Raw genomic sequence first — 8784 nt, forward strand, 5'->3', positions numbered from 1 at the left:
GGTCATGGGCATACACCACTTCTGGTAGTTAATAAAATTTAGTTACAATGAGATATACGAAACATAACCACTTCTGGTGGTTGTATATTTCTTGTAAACTCTATTGGAGTTTAAGTGGATCTAACAATGTTATGCACTTTGTAATCCTTTATTAAGATAATTAGGATGAAAATAAATATCAAAATAGGTACTGTATACGTAACATATAACCAAACAAGCGATGATAAAGATATTAAAATATAAGCAAAAGGCTCAAATTAAATTACGCAAATTTGGCCACTCCATATGTAAGTAATATCTACATCACTATTGCCAAGAAGAAAAACTTATCACCTCAAGGATATAATTTGCCTTATGATACTTCGAATGAACAAGATCTAACCACGGACATAAGAGTGTCGCCTTACATCGGAGATGAATACTGAAATAGAAATTAAATTCCAAGTAAGTGCTCAAAATGGCAGAGTCTCGTGCTGATAACGTGTTATAAAATAAAGACTGTAAAGTAAATAAACCGAAGACAAGTCTATATAGAGATTGATATATTATTCAACTTCAAACTCATGTTCATAATGAACTGAAAACTCCTCTATTTAAAAAAGAAAGGAAGCAGTTGCGAGGCTTTTCAGGAAGCAGCTGCAAGGTTTTTCTTTAGCTGCTTGTAAGCTGTCTGCATTCGCTGCTTGCAACCTGTTTGTTTAATAAGAAGCTGCTGCAAATTATTTCATTGAGTTACTTGCAACCTGCCTGCATGAGCTGCTTGTAAGCTATCTGTAGAGCTGCTTGCAATCTTCTTGTTTAAATAAGAAGTTGCTGCAAATCATTTCATTGAGTTGCTTGCAACCTGCCTGCATCAGCTGCTTGTAGATAAATTTCAATAGAGTACTAAAATGGATAATCTTTTTTCAAGCGAAGTAATATTTTCATAACACTCTTCAATTTTTTATGGCCAAATACATATACCGCCCCCTTAAATTTGGCTCCAATTTCCATTTAAACACTTTAACTAAGGCCGATACCTATTATACATTTTAACTTAATGCAATATGTACCTATTAAATACCTCGCACTCACCCAATGTAAAAAAGTAAGTGCATGGTATTCACTTTCAGATAATGTGGTGCAACATCGAATTAAAGAGTGACACGTGGTTGTGCCCATTTTCTTTTTTCTTTATTTAAGGTTAAATAATCCAAATTGAAAAATATTTTTTAAAAAAGGCCAAATATATAGACGACCCCTTAAAGTTGGTTCCAAATTCCATCTGAACACCTTAACTTAGTCTGTTTCCTATTAAACACTTAATATTAACATAAATTGTGCCTATTAGACACAAATGTTGAGGTGGCAAAGTAAGTATATCACACTTCTTTTTGAGAGTGTGGATACAAAAAATAGAGTGCCGATTGACGATTAGGCTATAATTTTCTTCCATCTCCTTTATCTGGCTTCTCTGCAGATATCACCCCACCACGCCACCTCCATAGCCACAGTCTTCATCACCGCATCATTCCCACCTCCACCGTTTTGGCCAGTTCCTCCACATGTACTTTTACAACATAAGCACCTCCATCTCCCACTAAGCTATCACTGTGAAAATCACTTCGAGCTCCACCACATCTCCACCATTAGAAATAAAAATCCGCATCATAATATCAAAACTCCACAGCTTCTTCAAATAATTTCAGACCAAATACACCCAAATTCGCAATTTCAAGTTGGTAGTTTATAAATTTCTCATTAAAGAAGAAATCAAAACACCAACATAATAATACTCAGATGAAATATAAAAGAAAAAATAAAAATAACAGAGGATAAAGAATTGAAATAGAGGATAAATTTCTCAAGGGTTGGCGTCTTATTTTTGGACAAAAAAAGTTCTTGGGATGTTCCACCGGAAAAGTAGCAAGTAAGACTCCATTAATGGAGTATGATCATGGCTTTAAAATAAATGACTGTGATGGGCTTTCGCTGGAGGAACTAGAGGGGTCAACGACACTGGTGTGGAACTTCACCTACCGTCGTTCAGACTCGTTCTCTTAGACAAATAATAGAAAAAATGGTTAAAAGAGAGAGTTTACTGGTGAGAGAGATTTGATCGAGAAAGGGGTAGAGTGATGATTGGGAGGGGCTCATTTAGAGAAGAAGACGACGAGAGAGGCAAGGTGGAGAAGAAAACAAGTTTATATTTTTTTGGGGGGCATATTGTTAATATATTATTTGGGTTAAATAATACGTTATTTGATTTGTTTTTTGGCCACATCATAGCGTTTGATTTCACGCTGTTACTTTTGTTTACTGGTGGTTAGACGATGGCCTAATAGGTATAGTTTAGGTTGAGATTAAGTGTTTAATAGGAAACAACGTAAGTTGAGTTGTCAAAATGGAGTTTGGAGCCAACTTTAAGTGGCTCTTTATGTATTTGGCCTTAAAAAAATATTAAAAACTTTACTCCCCCACCCACCTATCAAACTCATCTTTTCCGGACAGCCATTTTTTCCCCTCTCCTTTCTGAAGCTATCTGCTTCTTCCCTGCCAATTCATATTTTTCCACCTCTCTGTAACTATGTCCAAACAAAAAATATATTGCTGTCTTCTTGGTTGAAAAATCTCCATGTTTGTAGCTGTACATCTTCGTCGTTAAATTTCACATCTGGACGGAGAATTTCGATGCCAGCGAAATCGTTGGATTGAACTCCATGTTTGTAGCTTCAAAATTAATTCATGTTTTTGATGTCTGAAATTGCTGGATTTTTCTTGTTGAGTTTTATCGGTGTAAAATCGGATCAATTTTACAGAGTTGATGTTTGAAATTGCTGCGCTTTTCTTGTTGGGTTTCTCTTTGCAAAATCTACTCAAGTTTGTTTGATTATTTTCTGAAATTGATGAGTTTATTTTCCGCTATCCCAATTTGATTCACTTCTTTTAGGCATCACATCTTTGGATGGAATTTAAATAAACTATTTTTTGAATAATTTATCTTTGGGTTTGTGTTTTGGTATCATTTTTCATGCCTGCTACTTTTTTTTATATCTTGCTATCAAAACAATTGGAAGCTACATTTGATTAAACCATTTAATGGATTTATATTTTCATAATGAGAACCAAAGACGGTTAAGGGTTGATTGTGTGACTTATGGTTGTCTAGGTATACACCAAAGATCGACGGTTCAAAGATATCAAATCTACCGATTGACCGAGTATATCCGACATAAGTTTACTACGGAAAGTTCAAAGGGAAACCTACTTATCCAGATGCAATTAATCCTTGCTTGTAAATCACACAGTTTTTTCATGCATACTTCCGTGATATAGCCATTCCCCATTCATGTGGGGGATTGTTGAGGTTTTATTTTTTAAGATGTAATATTCTTAAAATGAGGGTGAATGGGAAATGGAGGGAAAATGAAATTTTGAGTAAAATTTTAAGTTTCCCCCTCTTAACAATGAGACATTGTCCCATATTGGAAGTGGAAGACATTTTTGGTGGGTATATATATAATTGCTCTTCTTGTAGCTCTTAAAGAGTTAAGAAGAAAGCAAGCCTCGCGCCGTCGTCGTCGCTCGCTCGCTCGGCTCGGCTTCGGCTACGACTACGGCTTCGGCTTCGGCTTCGGATTTGAATTTGAATTTGGATTTGGATTTGGATTTGGTCAAATGATCGATTGATTGATTAATTTTTTGGACCAAATTTATTTGTTAATAGTAAATATTAACGTAAGATTATCCGTATTTGTAAACGGATATTTTCCAATCCGTGTATTGATAATTTGGCAGCCGGATAATGGTCTTCCCACCATGAAGTGCTTGCTCCACAAATATGAAGTGCTTGCTCCACAAATATGTAATGCTTGATCCACCATGAAGGGTGGACGTTTGGTCTTGCACTCCTTCTTGGCTGCTATATATATATGAGCAGCAAATGTTGAAGAAATACTCAACTCAACATACAATTCGCTCAACAAATTGGCTATACATTGCACTCCTTCCTCTCAGAACTTCCATACGTTTTTCTGAGTATATACTCCTTCGTTCTGCATTGTTTTTTAACTTCAAACAAAGCAACTGTAAGTGTGATTTGCTACCGAACTTTGTGTTCGCCGAAACACTGGGGTTTGAAGTACCGCTACACCAGTGTGTTATTCGTTCTATCCTGGGAGGAAATAATCCATTACCTTGGGTACTAGGAGGGGATTAAATTCCTTAAGGAAACACTGTGAATTCAGTGGGCTCGAATTTATTATTATTGTTTCATTACGTTAACTTATATTTTGCAGAATTAATATTTACAAATACAGCAATATTGACCGGGAATAACAATCTTAAGGAATTTAATATTTATTTCTGTACTTGTGTTATTCTTATTATTCTGCAAACTAAAACCTTTGTGGTTTGTGTACTCCCGTTTTGGAGAGTTAAGCCTTCGTGGCGTTTTGTTGGATATTAAAATCTACGTGATTTTTACTCCAGTTTGAAAACGTGTATTAAACGTTTGTTTGTGTCATTCTTTTACAGAAAAGATGATGACTGAAAACGAAAACCAAGCTGTTCCGATGGCGACTGCCAACGCAACGACAAGCCGAACACCGGCGTTGGCACCGGCAGAAAAACCCGGAAAATTTTTCGGGATTGATTTCAAACGCTGGCAGCAGAAGATGTTCTTCTACTTAACTACGTTATGTCTACAGAAGTTCATCAAGGAAGATGTTCCTGATCTGCCGGATAAAACTCCAGATAATGAACGCTTTCTCGTGATTGAAGCGTGGAAGCATTCTGATTTTTTATGCAAGAATTATATTCTTAGCGGACTGGATGATAATCTGTATAATGTATACAGTAGCATGGAGACATCCAAAGAATTGTGGAATGCGCTTGAAAAGAAATATAAGACTGAAGATGCCGGGATGAAGAAATTCGTTGCCGCAAAATTTCTGGACTACAAAATGATAGATAGCAAGTCTGTTATTACTCAAGTCCAGGAATTGCAAGTGATTATTCATGATCTACTTGCTGAAGGTCTTGTAATCAACGAAGCATTCCAAGTAGCAGCAATGATTGAGAAGTTGCCTCCGTTGTGGAAGGACTTCAAAAATTATTTGAAACACAAACGAAAGGAAATGTCCCTTGAAGATCTCATTGTTCGGTTGAGAATCGAAGAGGACAATAAAGCTGCTGAAAGGAGAGGCCGTGGAAATTCAACAATAATAGGAGCAAATATTGTTGAAGCTAACAAAAAGAGGAAGAAGGCTTCTGGTCCGAAATACAACCCAAGCAAGAAGCGGTTCAGTGGAAACTGCTACAACTGTGGGAAAACCGGACACAAATCTACGGAGTGTCGTGCTCCGAAGAAAGACAAGAAAAGGGGTCAAGCAAACATGGTAGTAAACCATGATGATGTTGATAACTTGTGTGCCATGCTCTCTGAATGTAACTTGGTGGGAAATCCTAAACTGTGGTGGTTTGATTCAGGAGCCACTCGCCATGTTTGTGCAGTTAGAGAGGCTTTTGCTACCTATGCTCTTGCTGAACCCGGAGAGACAGTTTATATGGGAAATGCTTCAACAGCAAAAGTTGAAGGATATGGGAAGGTATTTCTAAAAATGACTTCTGGCAAGGTCATGACTTTGAACAATGTCCTTCATGTTCCCGAAATGAGAAAGAATTTAGTCTCTACTGGACTTCTTGTTAAGCACGGTTTTAAGTGCGTTTTTGTATCCAACAAGGTTGTAATTAGTAAGAATGAAATATTTGTGGGAAAAGGTTACCTCACCGAGGGCCTTTTCAACCTAAATGTAATGGTTGTTGAAAATAATAATAATATTTCAGCTTCTTCTTACTTACTTGAGTCAAATGATTTATGGCATGTACGTTTGGGTCATGTCAATTATAAAACCTTGCGGAAAATGATTAACTTGGAAGTACTGCCCAAGTTTGAATGCGAAAAATCAAAATGTCAAATATGTGTGGAATGTAAGTATGTTAAACATCCTTATAAGTCAGTTGAAAGGAATTCAAATCCTTTAGACTTAATTCACACAGATATTTGTGACATGAAGTCAATACCATCTCGCGGTGGAAAGAAGTATTTCATAACTTTTATTGACGATGGTACTCGATATTGCTATGTTTACTTACTGAATAGTAAAGATGAAGCAATAGACGCATTCAGGCAATACAAAAATGAAGTTGAAACGCAACTTAACAAGAAAGTAAAAATGATAAGAAGTGATAGGGGTGGTGAATATGAATCTCCTTTTGAAGAAATATGTTTAGAATATGGAATTATTCATCAAACAACAGCCCCTTACACGCCCCAATCTAATGGGATTGCGGAAAGAAAGAATCGCACATTAAAGGAGATGATGAATGCGTTGTTGATAAGTTCTGGTTTGCCACAGAACTTGTGGGGGGAAGCCATTCTTACGGCTAATCGAATATTAAATCGAGTGCCCCATAGCAAAACACAATCCATTCCTTATGAACAATGGAAAGGAAGGAAGCCCAACTTGAATTATTTTAAAGTGTGGGGGTGTTTGGCAAAAGTGCAAGTTCCTAAACCCAAAAGGGTAAAGATAGGACCGAAAACCGTTGATTGTGTTTTCATAGGATATGCGACAAATAGTAAAGCATATCGATTTCTGGTTCATAAATCAGAAAATCCCGACATTCATAATAATACGGTTATAGAATCAGATAATGCTGAGTTTTTTGAAAATATATATCCGTATAAAAAGGAATGTGAGTCGTTTGGTGAAGGATCTAAACGACCTCGGGAAGAAACAAAAGAAAGTACATGTAATCAGGAGAATCCAAGACGTAGTAAACGTCAAAGAACGTCTACTTCATTTGGACCAGATTTTGTGACTTTCTTATTGGAGAATGAGCCTCAAACATTTAAAGAAGCTATGACTTCTTCGGAATCATTGTTTTGGAAAGAGGCAGTCAATAGTGAAATAGAATCCATATTGAACAACCATACATGGGAATTGGTTGATCTTCCTCCTGAAATAAACCTTTGGGTTCTAAATGGATTTTTAAGAGAAAAATCAAAGATGATGGCACTATTGATAAATTCAAGGCAAGGCTTGTAGTCAAAGGGTATAGACAACGAGAAGGTCTAGACTACTTTGATACATACTCTCCAGTTACAAGAATTACGTCCATACGGATGTTAGTAGCATTAGCTGCAGTGTATGGTCTTGAAATTCATCAAATGGATGTTAAGACAGCCTTCTTAAATGGAGAGTTGGAGGAAGAAATTTACATGGAACAACCTGAAGGGTTTGTGGTTCCAGGTAAAGAAAAGAAGGTATGTAGACTTGTTAAGTCTCTTTACGGACTAAAACAAGCACCCAAACAATGGCATGCGAAATTTGACCAAACAATGTTGTCAAATGGTTTTAAGATAAATGAATGTGATAAATGCGTGTACATTAAAAATGTTCCAAATCACATAGTCATTGTTTGCCTATATGTGGATGATATGTTGATAATGAGTAATGACATTGCCAACATAAATGCTACTAAGCGTATGCTCAATAGCAAGTTTGATATGAAAGACTTGGGAGTTGCTGATTTAATTCTGGGAATTAAGATCAATAAGACTCCTCAAGGTCTGGCATTGTCACAATCTCATTATATTAAGACAGTACTTGAAAAATTCAAGCACTTGGGCTTTAAAGTTGCAAAGACTCCAATTGACGTGAATCTTGCATTAGCAAAGAACAAAGGCCAAAGCATATCACAATTGGATTATGCTCGTGTATTGGGATGCTTAATGTATATCATGAATTGTACACGACCAGACATAGCTTGTGCTATAAGTAAACTGAGTCGATATACGAGCAATCCAGGCCAATCTCATTGGATGGCAATGAAACGAGTTTTGGGATATTTAGAACATACCCAGAACTTTGAATTGCACTACAGTAATTTCCCTGCGGTGATTGAGGGATACTGTGATGCAAATTGGATCACCGGTTCAACTGATTCTAAGTCCACGAGTGGATATGTATTCACTATTGGTGGAGGAGCGGTATCTTGGAAGTCGTCCAAACAAACATGTATTGCCCGCTCTACAATGGAGGCTGAATTCATAGCCTTAGATAAAGCCGGTGAAGAAGCTGAATGGCTCCGGAATTTCTTGGAAGACATTCCATTTTGGCCCAAACCGTTGGCACCAATATGCATACATTGTGATAGTCAAGCGGCAATTGGAAGGGCTGGGAGCGTCATGTATAACGGTAAATCTCGTCATATACGACGAAGACATAAAACCGTTAGGCAATTACTCTCTAGAGGAATTATCACAATTGACTATGTAAAGTCAAGTGATAATGTGTCGGATCCACTTACAAAAGGCCTAACTAGAGAGGTAGTTGAGAAATCATCAAGGGAATGGGGCTATGGCCGAGAACAAGTCATTGTGGCAGTAACTCTACCTAGAAGACTGGAGATCCCAAGATCTAGGTTCAAAGAGATCAAACAAAGTCATTAATGACGGTTCAACATTGTCAAATAAAATTTTAGTCCATTCTCGTGATGAGACAATGTTCAGTACCAAGGATAAAGCATTAAGGCTTTTTAATGATTTCTAAATTTGATACGGGGTATATCAAATAGTGTATCTACAGGATGACACGTTTAGGAATCACCTATTTAAGTGTGAAGTGTGAGCCGCTTCAAGGAGAACTTTGTAAGGCCAGTTCTCTACGCACTTATGAAACCAGGCGGTGTTCATGGCTGAAACGAACACAACAATGAGAACCAAAGACGGTTAAGGGT

Source organism: Nicotiana tomentosiformis, chromosome 3 (assembly GCF_000390325.3).
Source record: "Nicotiana tomentosiformis chromosome 3, ASM39032v3, whole genome shotgun sequence".
Lineage (NCBI taxonomy): Eukaryota > Viridiplantae > Streptophyta > Magnoliopsida > Solanales > Solanaceae > Nicotiana > Nicotiana tomentosiformis.